We start from the raw sequence: 22,060 nt of genomic DNA on the forward strand, positions 1-22,060 counted from the left end.
TCAAGACAGATAATCTGCTTCCACCAGTGAGACACATGTACAATCTGTTCAGAATCAGCTCCTTGTCAAAAACAGAATTTTAGATAACCGTCTGGTTAAAGATTTATTTTGAATACTATTTCAACCAGCTTTGCATGATCTTTTTCCTCCCTACTTTCGTTCACAATTTGGATTACAGAAATTGTTTGTACAATTGGATTTGTGTTACTGCTGAAGTAGAAAAAATAATAAGTAATCCTAATATAGCTGCAATTAATCTCGATTGTTACTATAAGTATGATTAGGATAATTCAATAATTTTCAAGTATGAATAGCATGCTGCACAGATTGGAAAGTCTCCCTTCAAGGATCTGTTCACTTTTAACAGAGTAGTTATAAAAGTAAGAAATAGGGCAGGCAATTTATTGGGAATTCATCAAGTTATGTGTCATTTAAAATACATTTCCTTAATATACAATGTGTAGGCATGATTATCAGGTACAATATAACTTTCTTTCCCACAGAGCATGACTGAGGTTTTAAGATGATCTTGGTTTTTATATTATATATAGAATATTAGATATTACATAAATACTATATATGTTGGTTTTTAAGCTTTAAAAGTATTAGTGATGTCATTATTCTTCAGTGAAGCCAGCCTATAACACAGCTTTGTCCAAGTAAAAATACAGTTAAAGGCATCTAGACTAAGGGAAAAGAACAGGAAGTTTAGTGATGCTACAGGAAGTTTAGTGATACTGTAGGAAGAGGGAAGGCTTTCCCAGTACTTCTCCCTGTACCATAAACTTTGACTCCATTAAGATTTTATCCTGGGCTTTCCTTTCTTCTCATTCTACCAATACCTTAACTTCAATTCCTCTTCACATTCTGACAACTCTCAACTCTCCATTTCTCAAGTCCAGATTTCCCCTTGATCTCCATACCTTCATGTTATCTCACCCTATTGGACATCTCCTCATGAATATTCTACAACCACCAAAAGCTAACACTCCCACACATGAACTCCTTGCATATCCTCTTCTTACCTACATCTCAACTCCCCAACTTGCTTTTCCTCTCTGTATTTTTTCCTGTTTCAGCGAAAAACAAATAATGATTCCCTTTATTAGATGTAATTCTAGATATTTCTACTTCCTCTATCATGTCCTTCATCATGTTGCATCTAATCAATCACTAATTATTTATTATACCTTCTAAATAGTTCTTGATTCCATTCTTTTCTCTCTCTCTCTCCATTGTCTTTACTCTAGTTAAAATCATTACTATATCTTACTTCAAATATGCTACCAGTTTCTTCACTGGCATTTTACTCTGCCACATCCCACCTGTAAAGCAGCTGCATTGTGTTCTCTCAATAACGAAATTGGGGCTTCCTGTCTAAAATTCTCTAGTGATTCTTTACTGTCCTTCAAATAAAAGCTCTATTCTTTTTTTTTTTTTTTTTTTTTGAGATGGAGGCGGAGTCTCTCTCTGTCACCCAGACTGGAGTGCAGTGGCACAATCTCTGCTCACTGCAACCTCTGCCTCCCTGGTTCAAGTGATTCTCCTGCCTCAGCCTCTCAAGTAGCTGGGATTACAGGTACCTGCCACCATGCCTGGCTAATTTTTGTATTTTTAGTAGAGACAGGGTTTCACCAATTTGCCCAGGCTGGTCTCAAACTCCTGACCTAAGATGATCCACCCACCTCGGCCTCCCTAAGTGCTGGGATTACAGGCGTGAGACATTGCGCGCGGCCAAAAGCTTTATCCTTAATGTGGCTAAAAAGTCCCTTCATAATATAAGTCCTGCTGGTGTCTTTTACTCCCTGCTCTAGCTATACAGAAATTTTATTTTTCATTTCCCAACCTACACTGTGGCCCTCTTGATTCTTGGCCTTAAACATGTTGTTCCCTTTTACTGGCATAATCTCAATTCTGACTTCCTTTTATTGGCTAATTTACATTTATCTTCTGAATCTAGTGGACATCTCTTCCAAGTGGCTACCTCTGGCACCTTCTAAGTTCAGGGAGGTAATTCTTGCATGTTCTTTGAATTCTGTGTTTTTTTGATTTGACAAGTAAAAATTCTATCAAGTTAGAGCACGTAACATGATGTTTTAATATATGAATATGTTATGGGATGGCTAAATTAAGCTATTTATGCATTCCCTCACATGACATTATGTTCTTTCTTGCACTTTGTATGTGCCATAACATATTTAATCTCCCATTAGTGGTCTGCATTTACTTTAGACTATCAACTCTAATGAGTTCAGGGATTATGGCTGTCCTGTTCATTGCTCAATACCAGTTCCTAGAATGAAGCCCAATAGCTTTGTTTATGACTGGGTGAAAAGTATAAGGAGAAATTTTAATGAGAAAAACAGAAAACTTTAAATAGTCAAAGACAAAAATGGATTTACAGAAGAAATTGAAAACAAAGGTCACCACTGCTCAGAGATGTATCTTTTGGAGAATAAATCTATCTGTTTTTGTATTAAAAGTGTCAGAATGGGGGTGGGACATTATTTGGAGAAAATTTTAATCTATTTCTATTAAAATACTGTATCCAAGATTGGTGACCGAGGCTTTGCCCTATATTCCAATTCAAACATAGCTTCCTTTTGTTCTCAGTCAAAATTTCAACTAAAATTTACATCAGGTAATTTACTATTTCAGATAACAGTGTTCAGGGCTATAATCAGAGAGCCTCTATTGCAGAGGAGACTGGCTGCCGCCTACCAACAGCTCTTCCAAAGAAATGGATCTCTAATGATAAAATTTCAGCATTGTGACAGGTGGTTGGAGAAAACTTCCAATCACAGCGTGTAGTAATTGCCTAGTCAGGTATTAAATTTGGTCCTTCCTCTGGCTAAAGGCAAAAACAGTGTACTCTACAAGGCACATCTATAGATTTTAATTGTATAGGATGTAAGATAGAATAACATTAAACCACATATCTAGCCTCAAAATTCTTTTTAGAAACCTAACTTTTTCTATTCATGAGATTCTATGAGCTGAAAGGAACAGTGTGGCTTAAGAAATGATGGTAGAGTTGACTTCGGGTGGATTGGCTCTTTTCCTGGCCTGACAGTCAATAAGAGAGGCTGATTTACACAGATTCCTTGATTATCTCAGTCAGTGAAAAGACGTGATGTCAATGCAAGCTTGCAGAATTCTTTCAACTAGTCATGGCATAAGCTGCCTTCTATTTCTAAACATCTTATTAGGCGCACCCTGATGGAATGTCAGGCTTATGAATTTTCTATGACTTTCTGCCCGCTTGACCTGTGCTGTCTCATTGAATGAAGTTTGTAGAACGTCTTGAACCATAATCTGATTTTTTGTTGTTGTTCCAGAATACTGTTCAGCTGTTGTTTTAAAATGTTATTTCATGTCTTTAGCTAATCCACTTAGCAGTAAGAGGAACTATACAGCTAGACAGAAACAGCAAATATAAGGAAAGTTAGAAAGACATCTTTTAATAACTGGCGATCAATGACAAAAATATAAAAATAGAAAACAATCCTAGTAATGGTTACCAAGAAAAACACATAATATATTTTAACCCAGTTTTCAATGAAAATTAAAACTAAGTAAAAATAAACACAAATTAATTATTTTATATCTTTAAAGTACTATGAAATATAAAATAAGTTTAAGAAAAAGTTTTAAGAGTTTAATGAGTTTTGCTGGCAATGGAAAGTCATCTCTACAATGAATTGACAGTTCCTCACATTTCCATTTTAAAAATAATGTACTAACCTTTGTGCCACAATATTACAAACACATAAATCAAAGTGTAGCATGTCTAAGAAACTCTGGAAGAGAAAACTCTGCATGTGAAATAAAAAACCGAATATTGAAACCAAAAAATGTATTTAACATATGAATGCATGCTTTAAAAAGCCAAATTAGAAAAAAAATCATTTAATAATATTTGACAAAAAACACATTCATTAAAGGAGCTATGTATCGTATACTATACTTATTAAACTCAATACAAAAAGCAATTTTACTGCATTTATGAGGTGATGGGTAAGCTTATGCTTGCAAATGGATTAAGAATGTGGGTGCACTGTTTACAATCATCTCGTAACAAGACACTTTTTTGTGTGTGTTTAAATACTCATCATTGTATTCATCATTGTGATGTAGACATGTAAAACATTTCAATTTCCAGCAGTTTTAAATTTTTTCTTGTGAGTAAAGAAGGATTTTTGCCAATGTCAAAATAAAGCCCTCATTTTTATGAGTGATTTTAGTAGTAAATGAACTAAAGAAAACTAAATCCCAAATTCCAATTCAAATAAAACAAAGCAACGACAAAGTCTTGAAGTTTCTGCTTAGGGTAGTGCATTAATTGGCCCCAACCTGACTGTCCGTACCTTGCAGAAAGTAGAGCAATATGGAATATGTTTTATTTTATAGAAAGTGTCTTGGGATAGGAGTCCTGCAAGAGATGTGCTAAAACCAAATCCTACTCAACCTGCCCTTCAGAAACTACAGTGGAGACCCATGAGAGGACATTAATCTCCATTTGACAACCACGCTTCACTTCACAGAGTTTACCAGTCAAGTTTTCTTTCCCAGAGTCTCAACTTCAGTGGACCAAGGAACACTTGCTTCAGTGGACCAAGCAACACTTGCTTCAGTGGATCAAGCAATAGTTCAGTGGTCCAACTATTTCCTTTTAGTGTTTCTTTTTTACCTACTAACAGGTTGCAATTTGTTCAAGTGCCAAGTACTAAGAATACTGGTGGGTGTATATCATTTTTGATAAACTATTTCCTCCTGACCTAACTCTTCTATTTAACTTAAGAGCAAGTGTGAAACTGTCGCTATGGTTATGAATGCATTGAATTCTCTCTGTTGTCTTAGAATTTTGGGTATAGTCTTAAACTGAAAATAACAAGTAATAAGTCTCTCTCATTCTAAGAGATGGAAATAGCAGGACATAGCAAAGGGCTTACAAAAGAGCTGGGAAAACTGGTCCTGCCTTTGTTGCTCCACCATACCCACTTATACTAAAACTCTCTGAAGGTTTTAGAAAGAATCGGTCTTCTGAATTCATGGCCCAGAGGGAGAGTAGGGATGGCTCCCTCTGTTTATTCTGTAAGGGGGAAAAGAAGATGGTACTTCAACCTTTTTGTCCCAAGCAAGTAAGTGGAGCTCCAAGACCACTGATCACAGGGTCTGGGAGTCCAGAGTAGATGGGGATGACACCTAATTACCAACTCTGCTTCTGAAGATGTCTGCTTCAGAAATTATATGCCTACTTGATAGGTAAAAAATGAATTAGAAATGATACAGTGAAGAAAGGGGGCAGCCTGTACTCCCCAGTGCTTGGTGTGGCAAACGTTTCTCAATAGGTCAAGTGAACGTGGAAGAAGACAGCCATGTTTGAGCTATCTACCAGGAACACTCTTTATGGAGCAAGAGTACCTCAGGATCAAGAGGCTTGAAGATGTTTTTATAGAGCATATTTTCCTTCTTAAAGATGGGGAAAACAAAAGAGCTTGTGCAAGACTTCTTAAAGATCCCATACTTGTACCCCAAATAAACCCGAACTTTGTATCTCTGTTACACACACACACACACAAATCATAAACTCAAAGCTACAAATAGCTAGTTAACAGGAGACATTTGCCTATTTTCCTTAACTCCTACTTTCCAGGACATTGGAGAATAATATAACTGAAGTGCAGTTAAAAAAAAAAAAAAAAAAAAAAAGAGGCAGTGGAGGCGTAAGATGGAATCTAACCACACTTCCCTTCCAGAGAAAGTCTTTTAGACCATGGCTTAAGCTTGAGCTGGAAACAAGGAAGAATATTAAATTAAATATGACATTGAGATTTTAAGCTGAACCCAATTAGATTGAAGTCTTTATTACCTCAGAGGCCAGAAAGCAAAGGGATCTATTCATGACGCCATCTACCTGGATGATGTAAAAGCATTTCATGTTTCTGATCTATCTGGCTGAAACTATGCAGCAAACTACTAACACAGTCCATGAATTCAGCATTTACTCAAATAAAGCAAAGGCAAAGGAAAATGATAGACATCCAGATCATCTAGAATGTGGTCCAGCAGAAGACAGAAAATGGTTTACGGGAGGTCTGAAGAGATAAAGAACTTAAGAAATATCTGTGAAAAATGGAGCATTATAGTAGTATCACATGATTGAAAAGCTAAGATAGATATGTTGATGCTTTTGTCTCATGCAACTGCAAGTTGCATGTTTTATATCCGTCTACCAACATACATGAATATAAATAATCCACGTGAAAACTATTGCTCCTGTCAAATGCAACAACTTGCCTACTGATTGGTAACTTTGCTGAACAACCAATTTAAATTCCTAAAGCATAATTCTAAGGTCTTTAAAGAAGCATGCCATAAAAGTATCAGGAATTATTTAAGGACCACTAAGAATGTTCTATTTGTCTCAGAAATTGGTTCTTACAATTTTTAGTTGTTTAGAACCGGCAAGATGACAGCCTTAAAGAAGTTGACACTTCAGGAGATCGAAACCATCCTGGCTGACACGGTGAAACCCTGTTTCTACTAAAAATACAAAAAATTAGCCTGGCATGGTGGCAGGCGCCTGTAGTCCCAGCTACCCAGGAGGCTGAGGCAGGAGAATGGCGTGAACCCGGGAGGTAGAGCTGGCAGTGAGCCGAGATCATGCCATTGCACTCCAGCCTGGGTGACAGAGTGAGACTCTGTCTCAAAAAAAAAAAAAAAAAAGAAGCTGACACTTGAAGCACACATTGTATTGTACACTTGAAACTCTTTGAGATTGATTAGATAGGAACACTTTATTTTCCATAATTTCATATGGTGTTAAGTAATAGATCCTTTAAAAGTTATACAAAAATTTCCAGATGTCTAGATATGCTTATACCAGCTTAATGAAATGTTTTCCAAAAAGAATAGAGTTAGGATTTTGAAAAGGGAATGAAATGGAGATTAAGAGAAAAGCAGAGGGAGAAGAGGATAATTTACAACAGAAGGAATAATTTACCAATGCTCATAGCTCATCACAAGATTCACTTTGTTGCTTTCTTTGTTTTCAAATTAGTTTGTCCTATTTTTTCCTAAAGAAAGGAGGTCTCACACTGTGTTCCTTGGACAAGAAAGACTAAGTAAATTAAAACCATGTTGCTTTAACCCACTTTAAATATAACTCTTGTGAGGGGCTTTGGTACAGCGGTTTTTCCTGTGGCATATTTGTTAATGTATTTAATAGGGATATAGGCGGTAAATAATTACAAAGATGCGTACATGTCTGCATATATAAAATAAATATAAAATAAAGAAGGTTACATTATTCACGAAAGGCTTCTAGATTTATGTTTTGTTAATGTCACTAGGTTTGAACACACCTGGGAGAAAACTCAAAAGCCATGAGCATGGAGCTCCTATAATTTTCTTTATCAGGAAAGAATATAAATGTGAAAACTGTTGGTGTCATGGTTAATCGGAACTTCACCTGTTTTAGGTTTTAGCAGGTCACTGAAGTTCTTCTGTGACCTCTGAAGGAAGCATACTTGAAAGTAACGTTTGGGAATCATTTTATCAATGGAACTGGACATCAGATAGCCATCACTTTCAAGTAAAGCATTGATAGAATGGTCAATGAGCTATAGAGTAATATATCTAAGACATTTCTGGATTCTTGCTGCATCCATTTATCCTCATGGGTAGACAAGTGAAATTGGTCTTCTGCCCTGACAGGAGCAAACTGATGCTTTATTTAAGCTTCAAAAAGAAAGTGAAAGAAGCATTATTCAGTAAACATAAAATAAGTCTACAGGATTCATCATATCCAAGCTTTCTCAAGGTAACTTCTTCAGGAGCCACCCTAAGTCAGTGAAATTTTTCCGGCCCAATGGCGAGGTCCTCTTTGACTGCACATGTGTTCATATTATTAAAGTCTAAACTTTAGGCAGTGAATAATTTATTGATACAGGAAATAATTAAAATATTTAAGTCGCTGTCTACTGATATGGAATAGTGAGACAGAATCAGATTCTAGGGATGACTTGGTCAGGATTGAGACCACATGTTCAAGCAAAATATAAAGTCTATACATGAGACAAAAGTCCAAATCTGGGGATAAAATCAAGTTGTAACATAAAGCAATACATGATGGTCAGGAACAAACAAACAAAATACAGGCACTGAACAAATTAGTTGATTTCTGACAATTGCTCCTCTTATTGTCTCAGGGAGCCACGAATGCAGTGACTCTACTAATGCAAATTATAGGCAGGGAAAAGATGAGAAGTCAAAATTAGAAAAAATGTAGCTGGTGCTTCTAAGCCAGGTGGTATAGGTTAATTAGCCAAATACAGAAGTACCCAAGTGAGAGAGAGCATACTGAGGCCAATTACAGATAGGTTGGTGGTTGTGAGCAAACTAGTCCTTACAATGTAGATGAACTAGCCAGTTGATAGTCCTCTTAAATAAGGTCAGTGATATCCAGTCAGTACAGTAGTGTGACAAGGATCTCAGAGTGAAAGAACTTTGGAACTCGTTAGTCCCTCTACTTAGGAATTCAGACTCTCAGGAAAGAAACTCAACACAGCATCTCTGGCTTTCTGGACTTAATATGATGTGTGGGAAGCAAATTCATCACACTTCCTTTTATAGACCAGGTAAGGATGGCCACACAGGTTGCCTATGAATAAAATAGTTTCCAATCTTCAGTCAAGCAGTGTGAAATATAGCCTTGATAACTAGAAATGGTGCTTTTCTGATGTGCATTAGAGATCTCTGCTGGATTCCTTCTACTGTGATGTAGGCTCATAATACTCTAAGGCCAGTGTTCAGGTTCTCTTGAACTACAGTGCCATGGATTTTGCCGGCCTCTGTGGTCAACTGGAATTCATATTGGTTCGAACTTGAAATTGTATCTGAGCAACTGGAAAAATGCTCCTCTCTCCTGGGATGTCTGGGACGACTGGTTCTTTTTCATCCTACCCAATTACATGAAGATTAACAATATTTATTTATCACAAATACTCCAGATGATTGTCATGGCTCTGGAGAAGTTGATGTGCAAGGCACAGTATGCTTATGGCTTCCTGTCATCTTACTTATCCACAATTCATTGAAAAAGTCCTCAGGTCTAGCTCAGTCAGTATCTACACTATTTTGTCCTAAGGTTATTACAAGGTTCTCTAATATTTTGTCCTCCAAGTTGTTAGGATAGACAAGACTGCAGTTTTGTATAAAAGAACTCCTACCAGGATCTTTGGCTCTGATATGATTCATTTGGATGGGATGTGCACCTTGAACAGCAGGAACACGGTGTACGGAACAGCTGCTTTTCCTTCTGCTTTCGAAACATTCTGTATAGTGCTTTAGGAGTAGGTTGGGAGTGCAGAAAGATGACTCGTGTGTTTATATGAGCATAGGGAACAGATAAACACTGGCAGAATGATGCATTACACTCGATTCCTTGTTACAGACTAGGGTCATCTGCCACAAAATGTTCTTACAATACATTAAGCTTGCTGAAATAGAAATAAACTGGTTCCAAACATCCTCTCTTCTCTATGTCCTCACCTCACAATGGCATCTTCTCATCGTCTATAGATGAAACCCATCGTGCTGGAATTTTTTGGCATGGGAGAAGAAGAAACAGGTTTCGGGTGTGACGCTTTAACTTGTAGGATTGTTAAACTTGTCATACATCAGATATAGCTGAAGATTAAGATGTGGACAATGCCTACAGCCATGCAGGACTGCTTAGCATCTACCCCACAGGAAATATCTGTTCCGTCAACATCGTGGTTCGGGTGAGGGAGAGAGGTAATATATAATGAGGATCCTAGTGATGCCCTTTCCATGTCATCAAAAATTTGCTGCAGTTTCCTAGAAAGCGTTCATTCTACTTCAGCAGGGAATTATGGCTGTGAAGGAAAACCACTTTTTCCTCTGCTTGGTTTAGTTGTTGAGGAATTGGAAATGAGCTTCATTTCTGGAATACAGAGATCATCTATCTGTCATGAGCAGTGGATGGGCAAGAATAAATTACTGGTCCACAGTGGGAATGAACCTGACACATAATGCACCTTAGCAAAGTGGACCTTATACATGTGCTGATAAAGGTCTATCTAGACTGGGGTTCACAAACCTGAATAATCATCAGAATGAACTTTTCCAAATACAGTTCTCAGCCTCAATCAAAATCTACTAAATTAGAAAATCAGAGGGAGTCAAAAGTGGGTATGTGTACACCAAAGTCCCTATACTCTTCTATCTGTGTAATTTTGGTGATGAGCTGAAATTGAGAAGGTCTATGAAGACTGAAGTTAGAAAGAAAAGATGCCTTAAATAACAACAACAAAAAATAACATGTAAGAAAAGGCAATCAGTTGGGCTTACAGCAAAAGAGAGCAAACAGTAGAGTGCTATGAAATTGGTATTAATGCTGGACAGAATATACGAAACATAGTGAGGTAGAAACAGTAAGGAAATTCTCCAATTTTCTTTGATACTTTCAATGAAAAATTACTAATGAATATATGCATTTTATGATTTAAAAGACAGCATAATGAACTTGGAAATTATTTTTGTTCCTCATTCCATCTAGGGACACTAGAATACACTGCAAAGAAATGTTGTTTAACATTCCCTTTTCCATTTATCTTTCTTTTAAAAAATAAACATTTTCAGAAATTTGGCCTGAATATTAAATAACAGATTTGATTATTCAATCTCAAGAATCTATGAAGTAGCTTGCAAAGAAAACGGTTTTAAAAACTTGAGAGTGGTAAAACGTAAGATGAAAGAGAGAGATGAATATGTACCCTCAGAACAGTATTGTGTGTTATAGAAATTAAGTATTAGTTGTCAATCATCATAGATAAGTAAAAGTTATTGACAAGTTTCATTAACATAAAGATATAAACTTGAGGAATTTTTCTGAAAAGGTACATTGATAAACTTAAAAGAGAAACTTCAATCCAAAAATTTATCACCAAAATGCTACTTTACGAATCCATACTACTGATTTAGCTTTTACAACTGATTAGTTTTTAGGCCTTAATGTTTTTCCTTTATGTATTAACTACCTCTTTTGTTATTCCAACTTTATTATTCCTTTTTTTTTTTTTGGTAGGCCCTTGTAGAAAAGCTATTCCAACTTTAGAAGAAATAACTCAACTATCAAATTATGAGATATTTGAAGACAAGATACCATTAAATGGATATGTTAACACTCATTCACAAAGATATTAATGCCCTCCAAGAGCAAACATAATTTGTCTAGAGTGAATATTTAATACTTAAATATTAATCATATATTGAAATGCAGTACATGATTATATGTATGCATATGTGCTTATATACATGTATATATAAATACATGAAAGTATATATATGTGTTTGTGTGTCCCTTTGTGTCTGGACCCCAAAAATGCTAATATTCTATAATAGGCATACAGACGAACAAAAACATTTAACTACTGTTTTATATAATATTTTGGAAAAGTAAATATGACTGTCCAAGGAAACATTATTGATTGAAGTAGGGTAAATTATATCTAAAAATAATGGAATTACTACTTACAAAGAAAAAATCCATGATTCATGGTGATTAAAATGAGAATTAAACACATTCACCACAGACCCTTTTGTGAAGGCTATGTACTCTTTCAGTTCCTGTAGCTATAAAATAGAGGGTAACTACATTCAAAATACAAGATGTATTTTAAAATATTATTAAAAACAAGAATCAAGGTAACTCACACAATTGATGGTAGGACAAGAAAAATCCCTTTCTCAAATAACAAAAGAAGATACATGAAATAGAGAAGGAAAAATTTCTAATTTACAAAGAAAACAGCATATACATTCATGTCTATTTTTCTTACATTAAAGAGGTCTGGGCTATTGAGTTTATTATCTATGTGTAAATATTACACAAGTGAGTTTCTTCCCCTCAAAATGTAATCACTCTTGACCATTTATTCAATTAATATTATTATGAGAACAAGTTGCATAGTCCACTACTCAGCTGAAAATTGCAGTCACCTTGAACACAGAGGTCTGCCATAATAGTCTGCTTGCAGTGCAATTTTTATATAAAGACAAAGGTTTTTTGCAGAGCATTCAACCTAGGAGAAGTCAAGATTCAAGATATCCAATATCCTTTTTACTACTTAAGGAAAGAAAGCCCTGAATTCAAAGTATGGAAAGATGTAAACCTAGAAGCTATATCCATTATTAACACACTAAGAATAAGATAAAAATTTCACCTTTCTAAATATTAAAGCATTTATTGTTAATTAATTATCCTCAATGAAATATTTTCAAGTAATGATAATCTATAAAAGTGAGCCTAAATTGTTAACTCCCAAACCTTATCAAAAGCATTTCAGGTGTACAAATAACCAAATGTATAAGATGACACCCGAAATTGGCTTCAAAGCCATGCAACCTGTGCAGATATGCAGTAACTCATGCTTAGGAGAGCCCATGCTTGGTTTAATGCTCTGCTGTTGCCATCTTACAATACTTAATTTTTGAGTATGGGACCCAGTATTTTCTTTCTTCCCTGAGTCCCCCAAATTATGGAGCAGATCCTGACATTTTGGGAAAAACAGCCAACAGCTAAAAGACTGAAATAAAAATCTGAATTAAATTGGTTAAGTTAGAGAGATTGTAAAAAAAAAAAAATACATGAAATTCACATTTGACATACTGGCGGTAACCAGATGAATGACTTGCAAATATGAATATAGTTGGAAGAAGATACTTCAGACTAGAATCCTAGTTGTTTCAGAATATAATCAAATACAACCTGGAGATGCTAATCAAAGATAACGCAAAGAAAAATCCCTTCGCTTTTGATTTTCTATGTGGCTGTATATGTGTGGTTCGAAATAAAATCATTTTGCAGAAAATTACGGGAGAAAGTCAGATAACTGATTATTTCCATTGCGAATAATTTCATTGGCTACTGCTGAGTCCACGATATTATTCTCTAACACTTCTCCTGATTTTAAACGAATCTTTAAAACAAAAGAGCTCCTATTCCAAATACTTTTCACTCTCATTTCCTCAATGACACCAGTTCTCCTTTCTCCCAACCCCCTTTACCGTGCAGAGTCCTAAACAACCTGAAAACAGAGTTACCTACTTCTCAGGGATAAATTTATCCTTGGTGGATAAACTTTCTCAAACTTACTACTCTCCACCTCAAAACCTCCTTGTATTATCTCAATTTTCTCTTTCCCACTTCCAAAGTCAATCCTTCCATTTTTTTTGCTCATGTATCCTATCTTGTAAGACTTTGCTCTCATATATTATGTCTTTCTATTGGATCTTCCCTTATACTACAAACATGCTTAAATTTTTATTATCCTGAAAATCAACAACACATCGTTTCTGCCCCATTACTATTCAATTTCAGTTACTGGCCTTTCTTTCTCATTTTTTCATCATCACAGATTTATTGTCTCTATTTGCCCTGCTCATTTTCTCTTTTACCAAATCTTAATCTCACAGTTGTTCCTCCTCACTTTGGAACACAGAGACTATATTTAATGAGAGATGGAGTGAATGGGAGTTGAGCAAAGAAATACAGCTAGTGGAGGCATCATGTTAGCTGACTTCAAACTATACTATAGTGCTACAGTAACCAAAACAACACAGTACTGGTACAAAAACAGTCACATAGACCAATGAAACAGAATGGAAAGCCCAGAAATAATGCCACACACCTATAACCTTCTGATCTTCGACAAAGCTGACAAAAGCAAGCAATGAGGAAAGGACTCCCTATTCCATAAAAGGTGCTGGGATAACTGGCTAACCATATACAGAAGAATAAAACCTTACACCATATACAAAAATCAACTCAAGATGAATGAAAGACTTAAAATGTCAAAGCAAAACTTTAAAAACCCTGGAGGATAACCTAGGCAATACCATCCTGGACATAGGAATGGGAAAAGATGTAATGATGATGTCAAAAGCAATTGCAACAAAAGCAAACACTGACAAATGAGACCTAATTAAATTACACAACTTCCTCACACAGTTCCTCTGTTGAACTCTGTCAACAGAGTAAACAGACAAACTACAGAACGGGAGAAATATTTTGCAAACTGTGAATCTGATAAAGGTTTAATATCCAGAATCTCTAAGGAACTTAAACAAATTTATTTTAAAAACTCAACTCCATTAAAAATGGGCAAAGGACATGAACACACATTTTTCACAAGAAGACACACATGTGGCCAACAATATGAAAAAAAATGCTCAATATCACCAACCATTAGAGAAGTGCACATTAAAACCACGATAAGATGCCATCTCGCACCAGTCAAAATGGCTATTATTAAAATGTTAAAAAATAACAGATGCTGTTGGGATTGCAGAGAAAACAGAACATTTATACACTGCTGGTGGGGGGTGTAAATTAGTTGAGCCCTTGTGGAAAGCAGTTTGGCAGAGCTAAAAACAGAACACAGCAACCCCATTACCGGGTGTATAGCCAAAGGAATACAAATTGTTCTACCACAAAGACACATGCACACATATGTTCATTGCAACACTATTCACAATAGCAAAGATACAGAATCAACCTAAACGCCCTCCATGGTAGACTAGATAAAGAAAATGTGGTGCATATACACCATGGAACACTACGCAGCCACAAAGAGAATGAGTTCATGTCCTTTGCAGGAACATGGAGGGAGGTGGAGACCATTCTACTTAGCAAACTAATGCAGGAACAGACAACTAAATATCACATGTTTTCACTTATAAGTGGGAGCTAAATAATAAGAATACATGGACACAACGAGGGAACAGACACTGGGTCCTACTTGAGGATAGAGAATGGGAGGAAGGGGAGGATCAGAAAAAATACCTATCAGGTAGTATGCTTATTACCTGGGTGATGAAATAATCTGTACACCAACCCCCCATGACACACTGTTTACCTGTATAACAAACCTGCATATATACCCAGAACATAAAAGTAAAACAACAGCTAGATCTGTTGAGACCATCTTTCAGATCTGCTAAGAGAAAGGCTGGTAAAGAAAGACAAGAATCAAAGTTCATTTTAAAAGTTTTGGTATGAGAAATTTCAGGAATGAGATGGCATTAACAAAGGTGGAGAAAACGGTGTTGGGTAGCTTTGATAGGAGCTGTAATCTGAGTATGTTAAGTTTGAGTAGCCTATGAGATATCCAAAGAGAAAAATACACAATAGAAGGCTGGATATATAGTCTGAAGTTAAGGGCAAAAGTCTGTGCCAGAGATAATATTTTGGGAATAATTAGCATGTAAATTTTATTTAAAGCCATGACACTGCATAAAGTATTATAAAGAGTGAATATAGAAAGGAAAGGGAGAACATTAAGCTTAAACACTGTTTCATACACACTTGGATCCAGTTGGCCAGTAATTTGTTTCAGAACTTTTCCTTATTAATTTATGACTGAAATTGGCATGGGGTTTTCCTTCCTGTTTCATTTTTGTCTGATTTTGGTAAAAAAAAAAAATATTTTCTAACCTTATATTTTCCAGACATGTATATTGCCTTGTATGTTCTACTGAGTTTGTTGATGACTGGAATTATCTATTCCTAGAAAGTGTGTTCAAATTTGAATGTTAAAATAATTTCAGTCTAATATAGTCTTTGTAGGAAGACTTTTAATTTGTGATTAAATTTCTGTCTCCTCAGGCTTTCTATATCCCCTTCCATCATTTTTGTAGCAATATTCTCCTAGAAATTCATCCATTTCATGTAAGTTTCTAAACTTATTTGCATACTTTTTAGTATTTTCTGTATTTTAAAAATATATTATAACTGTAGTTATAACATTTTCATCCTTAAGATTTTATATTTTTTTTTACTTCCCTCTCAGTTGATTTGTCTAATTAAAACATGAATATGGACATTTAAATTTTATTGATTCCATGTTGTTTTTATTTATTTCTGCTCTTGAATTCTTCTCTTTCCATTTACTTTCTCTGCATTTATTATACTTTTCCCTATTTTCTTGAGATGGGCAGTTAGCTCACTAGTTTTCAGCCCTTCTGTCTCTTCTATAAAAATTAACAGGAGCCAATTAGTTTTAATTTTTATTTTTATTATCACTCGGTTCTATGAATTTTAACTATCCATTTTGACTTCATCTTTGATCCACAAATTATTTACTTTAGTCAACTTTTTACTATTGATTCTAGCTTGTTACAAATTGAAGAGTATTTCCCTAATAATACCAAATATGTGAAATGTATTGACATTTCCATGTACTTCAGATGAAATTTACACTCTGATTTGGGGTTCTCTGTACAGTCTTTATATCCACCTTACCAACTGTTAATCATCACTATCTTCACTAACTTTTGTCTGGTGTCTTGAAAGAAAGAGGCATTATGAAATCTCCCACCATGCTGATATAGTTGTGTATTTCTTCTTGTTATTCTGTGGATTTTTGCTTTACGTATTTTAAAGGTATTTTCCCAGGTATGTACGAGATTTCTTTGTTTCTTTTGACAGAGTCTCACTCCGTAACCCAGGCTGGAGTGGAGACTGCAATCTCAGCTCACTGCAACCTCTGCCTCCCAGATTCAAGCAATTCTCCCACCTCAGCCTCCCAAGCAGCTGGGACTACAGGCGTGCACCACCACACCTGGTTAATTTTTGTATTTTTAGCAGAGACGGGGTTTCACCATGCTGCCCAGGTTGGTCTCGAACTCCTGACCTCAGGTGAGCCACCCACCTCGGCCTCTCAAAGTGCTGGGATTAGAGGCGTGAGCCACCACGCCCAGCCAGGTATGTACAAGTTTTAGAACTGTTATATTTTACTCCATTTTTTGCCTAATAATGATAATGACCATAATGTCTATTTTGCTGGAAATAAATTAGGTGTCTAAGCTTTTTATTGATTAATCCTTTTCAGAAAATCTGTTTCCATTTTCGATATATGTGTCTTTATGTATTTCTTAAAAACAATGTATTTTGAATTTTGATGCTTTATTCAGAAAATTTCTACATTTATATATTAAATGTATTGAGCAAATAGTTCTAGGACTACAGATATATATTTTTTTTCTTTTCTTTCCTTGTTGTTTTTTTTTTTTTTTTTTTTCTGAGGCAGAGTTTTGCTCTTTCACCCAGTCTGGAGTGAAATGGCATGATCTCAGCTCACTGCAACTTCCGTTCCCTGGGTTCGAGTGATTCTTCTGTCTCAGCCTCCCGAGTAGTTGGGATTATAGGCACCCACCACCAAGCCTGGATACTTTTTTTGGGTTTTTTTTTTTTTTTTTTTTGTATTTGTGGTAGAGACCAGGTATCACCTTGTTGGCAGGCTGGTCTGCCTGCCTCGGCCTCCCAAAGTGCTGGGATTAAGGCATGAGCTACCACGCCCGGCCGCTGGTATTTTTCTACCATCTATTTTTTTCTATTTCTATTTTTCTACCATCTTATCTTTTATTTTATGCTCATCTCACATTTTTCTGTTTTGTTTTCCTTCTTGCTTGCTTTACTGCGTATTGATTGAGAACTGTTCCTTTTATCATTCTTTGATTGTTTCCCAGGTGGATGCTCCATTAGTGGTTATCCTTGACAATTTATTACAGCATAAAGTCGACATTTAGTCACTATCTCTACCCTCTTTCTAAATAAAAGGGCTTGTGGCTGTAACTCCCCTCCATATTGTTTTTAATCTAGTATTTTAGATCAACATTATTTTAAATGAAATTAGATATTCTTATATATTTTTTGCAACAAATGCCTTTTGTATTTAAAAGCTTAACTATTTTTTCATCATACTTATTGCATCTGAAACCTTTAAAACTTATTTTTCTACTACTTCTAATTCTTCATACTTATTTTAGACATTTTTATAGTAAGGGTCTATTGGGGTAAAATTTCACTTTTTTTTCACTCTGATAATGTCTAATTTCCTCTTACTCTGAAGAACTAATTTTGTTGAGTTCAGAATTCTAGGTTGACGGTAATTTTTTCAGTATCTTGAAAATATTTTCCATTGCTTTTTTATTCTTGTTCATTGTTGTAGATAAGAAGTCTAATGTCAGCATAAATTTAATTCCTTTGTAGGTTATCCGTCTCACCTCTGGCTGCTAATATAAATATGTCTTTGGATTTCTGCACTTTCACTGTGATATGTCTGAGATTGGATTTCTATTTATTTATTTTGCCTGTTATATAATGTGCTTTCTGTTTAAGTGGTTTATGCCACTGGCTCTTGGAAATTTTCCTTTAATATCCTTCATATATTACTCCATCTCCATTTCTTAAAAAAAATTATGACATACAAGAAAGCTGTATATAATTAACATACACAAGTTGCTGAGTTTGGAGATAAATATACACTGATAAAAACATTACCTCAATCTATGACATAAACCTATTCATCATCTCCAAAACTTTCCTCCTATTCTAGTATTATTATTATTATTCTGTAACAGAACACTTAACATAAGGTCTATCCTCTTAGCAAAGTTTAAGTAAATAGAGTAACTATAGGCAATATGCTTTACAGTAGATCTCTAGGAATTATCTATATTGTATAACCTAAACATTGTACCCTTTTACAAATATCTCTCCATTTTTCCCTTCCCCTAGCCCCTGGCAGGAAGCATTCCACATTCTCCTTCCATTAGTTTGACTGTATTAGATTCATAATATGATTGGGATCATGTATTATTTGTCTTTCTATGTCTGGCTTACTTCATGTAGCATAATGTCCTCCAGGTTTATCCATGTTGTTACAGCGAAATGGCAGGATTTGCTTATTTTTTAAGGGCTGAATAATATTTCATTGTATGTATATATCACATTTTCTTTTTCCTTTCACCTGTCAATGGACATTTAGGTTGTCTCTATATCTTTGCTATTGTAAATAATACTGCAATAAACAATACAGTGCAGATAATCTCCTTGTGATTCTTATTCAATTTCCTTTGGATATGTCCCTAGAAGTGGAATTGCTGGATCATATAGTAATTCTATTTTTAATTTTTTTTTTTTTTGAGGAATCTCCATACTGTTTTCCATAGTGTCAGCATGAATTAACATTCCTGCCATCAGGGTACAAGGGGCCCTTTTCTGCACATTCTTGCCAAACTTGTCATCTCTTGATTTTCTTTTTAAGTAACTGCCATTCTAACAGATGTGAAGACATATATCATTGTGGTTTTGATTTACATAGCCCTGATGATTAATGATTTTGAGCACCTTTTCATATATATGTTGGCCATATGTAGGTCTTCATTGGAGAAATGTCTTTTGAGCTCAACTGCTCATTTTTAAATTGGGTTATCTAATTTTTTTATATTGAATAATAATAATCTCCATTTTCTTTATTCTACTCTTTGAAAACTCCCATTGAGATAAGTTATATGTTCATATTCTACTCCCCACCCCTGTATCTATTACCTATTGTTCACATCTTCCACCTTCTTAGTTTTTGGTAACACAGTCTGTACATTCTCTTTTAGTTTTCTTTTAAATCATTTCTTTCAACTAATATGTTTATATATAATATATTCATTTTCTAATTTTTAATTGTAGTTCTTTAATTTTGATTTCTTTATTCCATTTTTACAATGTTTTCTTTTTTATAACTTCAATAACATTTATTTCTATAATATTTTACCTATTTATTTTACACTATACATCTTGCAATTCTAATATCCGAAATTCTAGAAGTAAACTCACCGTTTGTTGTATAGGCTGACTGTGCTTCATGAGGGCTTTTCTTGTGTGTGTGTGTGAGTGTGTGTATGTCTTTGTGTTTATGATGAGCTCAAATTCCCCTGAGTTTAATCTGTGAGGACACTGAGGGCACTTTTCATGGTAAACAATTTGCATTTGCTTCTAACTAATGCTAGGACGCTCCTAACCTGGTGCTACTCTGACTTAATCCCTTGTTTGGATATTTCTTTACCCTTTGTGATAATATACACTCAAGAGTTCCTCACCTTACAAGAAGAGGCCAACACACATTTTCAGGTGACATTATTATAATTATTCTATTACTTTGCACTCACAGTGAGAAGACAGATGTCTTTTTATGTTTGTTCTCTCTGCAGATAGAATTCTCTCTGCCCATTATTTTACTGATAGAACCCCAGTTTTATGTGGAATCTGTGTTTAGCTCCCCCATTTTCTTGAGCCAGAGGATCATATTTCTTTTCCATCAAATGACTTAATTCACCTAAAATGGGGGTTCCCAGTCTTAGCTTTTATCTCCACAATACAAATGTCAGTGGTCATAGTCATGTTACGGTATGACTTCAGTTTCATCTGATTTTTTTCCTAGCCTTTAAAGGTTTACTTATACTTCTTTGAAAGCAACATAAAATACAACTACTAGACATTTTCCAGCATCCTAGTGCTTTGCAGAGGGCATTACAGAAGACTTAGCTGTCCTAGCCCTTGAGAACAGAAGTCAGCCCTATCACAACATCTGTGAAGTAAGCTAATCAAATCTATTTCATAAAGCAAATGTGGGATTTAAGTTTGATATTGCTTCTAACGGCTTAGCAAAAGGACTGACGTAAAACTGTGCTCAAAAAGTAATGGCTTTTACTATTATTATAGACAGATATTGTCTAAAAAACATATTGACAAATTAATAAAGCATAATATGCCACTTATTTTCCTAGATTACTTTATAGTCTTCCTTCAAGCAAAGTTCTTCCATTCTGGTCTATCTATGCTAAAGCAGATGTGACACTGAGGGAAAAATTCAAAGTCATAATTACCAGGAAAAATTAATACGGCCCTCTATGAGTCTATCATAAATGTTACTATTACAGAAGAATTAACCAATTTAGATTTTGTCCCTTTCAGTAAATTTGCTATTTCATGTCAGGCAAAACAACTTACAGACATCTCTGAATGTGACTGAAATGCGGGCATTAATAATCCACGAAAGAGGTGAAATAATCACTCATCAAGAGAAGTGGTAAAGGCTTTGGACTTCTCAATGTGTGACTTTAATATTTAAGACTCTAAATTTTATTTTAATTAGTCAGCCCTAATACTTTTAAGGTCATGTTTTAAGCTTTCCTTAAAAACGGGGAAACTCGTTAATTGCCATATTCACTTATTAGCAGAGTTTTTATTTTTAATATATGAAAAGGGTCACAGAGATTGGAGGTAGTGTAGCCAAATGGTCACGTGCCTAGGCTTCAAGTGTAAAGAGATGGGTCTAAATGCTCAATAGCTTCTTCCTAGGGCCTTTAATATCCTTTCAATTTCTATAGAATGGGAATATGAAAAACCATATATCGGCCAGATGCGGTGGCTCACGCCTGTAATTCAAGTACTTTGGGAGGCCGAGGCGGGTGGATCACCTGAGGTCAGGTGTTTGAGGCCAGCCTGGCCAACATGGTGAAGCTCCATCTCTACTAAAAATACAAAAATTAGCCTGGCGTAGTGGCATGTGCCAGTAATCCCAGCTACTCGGGAGGCTGAGGCAGGATAATCGCTTGAACCCGGGAGGAGAAGGTTGCAGTGAGCTGAGATTGCACCCTTGTACTCTAGCCTGGGCAACACGGAAAGACTCCATCTCAAAAAAAGAAAAAACAAAAACAAAAACCACCATGTATCATAAGGCTATTGTGAGAACTCAATGAGAAAATGCATATCTGACAATTAAAACGGTACCTGAGCCTCTGTAACCAAATACTATTACCGATATTATTATTCATTTTGTTGTATTACTAAAACATCTTCCACTGCTTGGTTACCCTGTTAGAGAATAAAGCTATTACAATAGTTGTAAAAATGATATGATTTGGTATGTCTGTTGGAGATGTTGCCTGGTTTGCTAACCATCTTTCAAATCATTACTGTGAGTAGAAAATATAGTGCCATATGATTATCAAGAATGAAAGATGCCTTTTGAAGTGATGGAAATAATTTATTACTTATTTGAATGCAAACTCACACTCTGAAATTAGGGATGGGATCTAGCAAATCTCTTTTAAATATTCATAGGCAATAAAAGTCTGGCTGTTTGATTGATTTAACAGGCAATTGAATGTTACCTTAGTTCTGCATAATTGC

The 22,060-nt window shown here is 35.3% G+C and overlaps 1 protein-coding gene across 1 annotated transcript in view; it reads right to left on the reverse strand.

The window, feature by feature from the left end:
• The window catches only part of DMD (dystrophin), a 2,218,635-nt gene that overhangs the window by 1,288,485 nt on the left and 908,090 nt on the right, over positions 1-22,060 (reverse strand). The gene's annotated exons all lie outside the window — the stretch shown is intronic.

The sequence above is a fragment of the Pan paniscus genome, chromosome X (genome assembly GCF_029289425.2).
Source record: "Pan paniscus chromosome X, NHGRI_mPanPan1-v2.0_pri, whole genome shotgun sequence".
Lineage (NCBI taxonomy): Eukaryota > Metazoa > Chordata > Mammalia > Primates > Hominidae > Pan > Pan paniscus.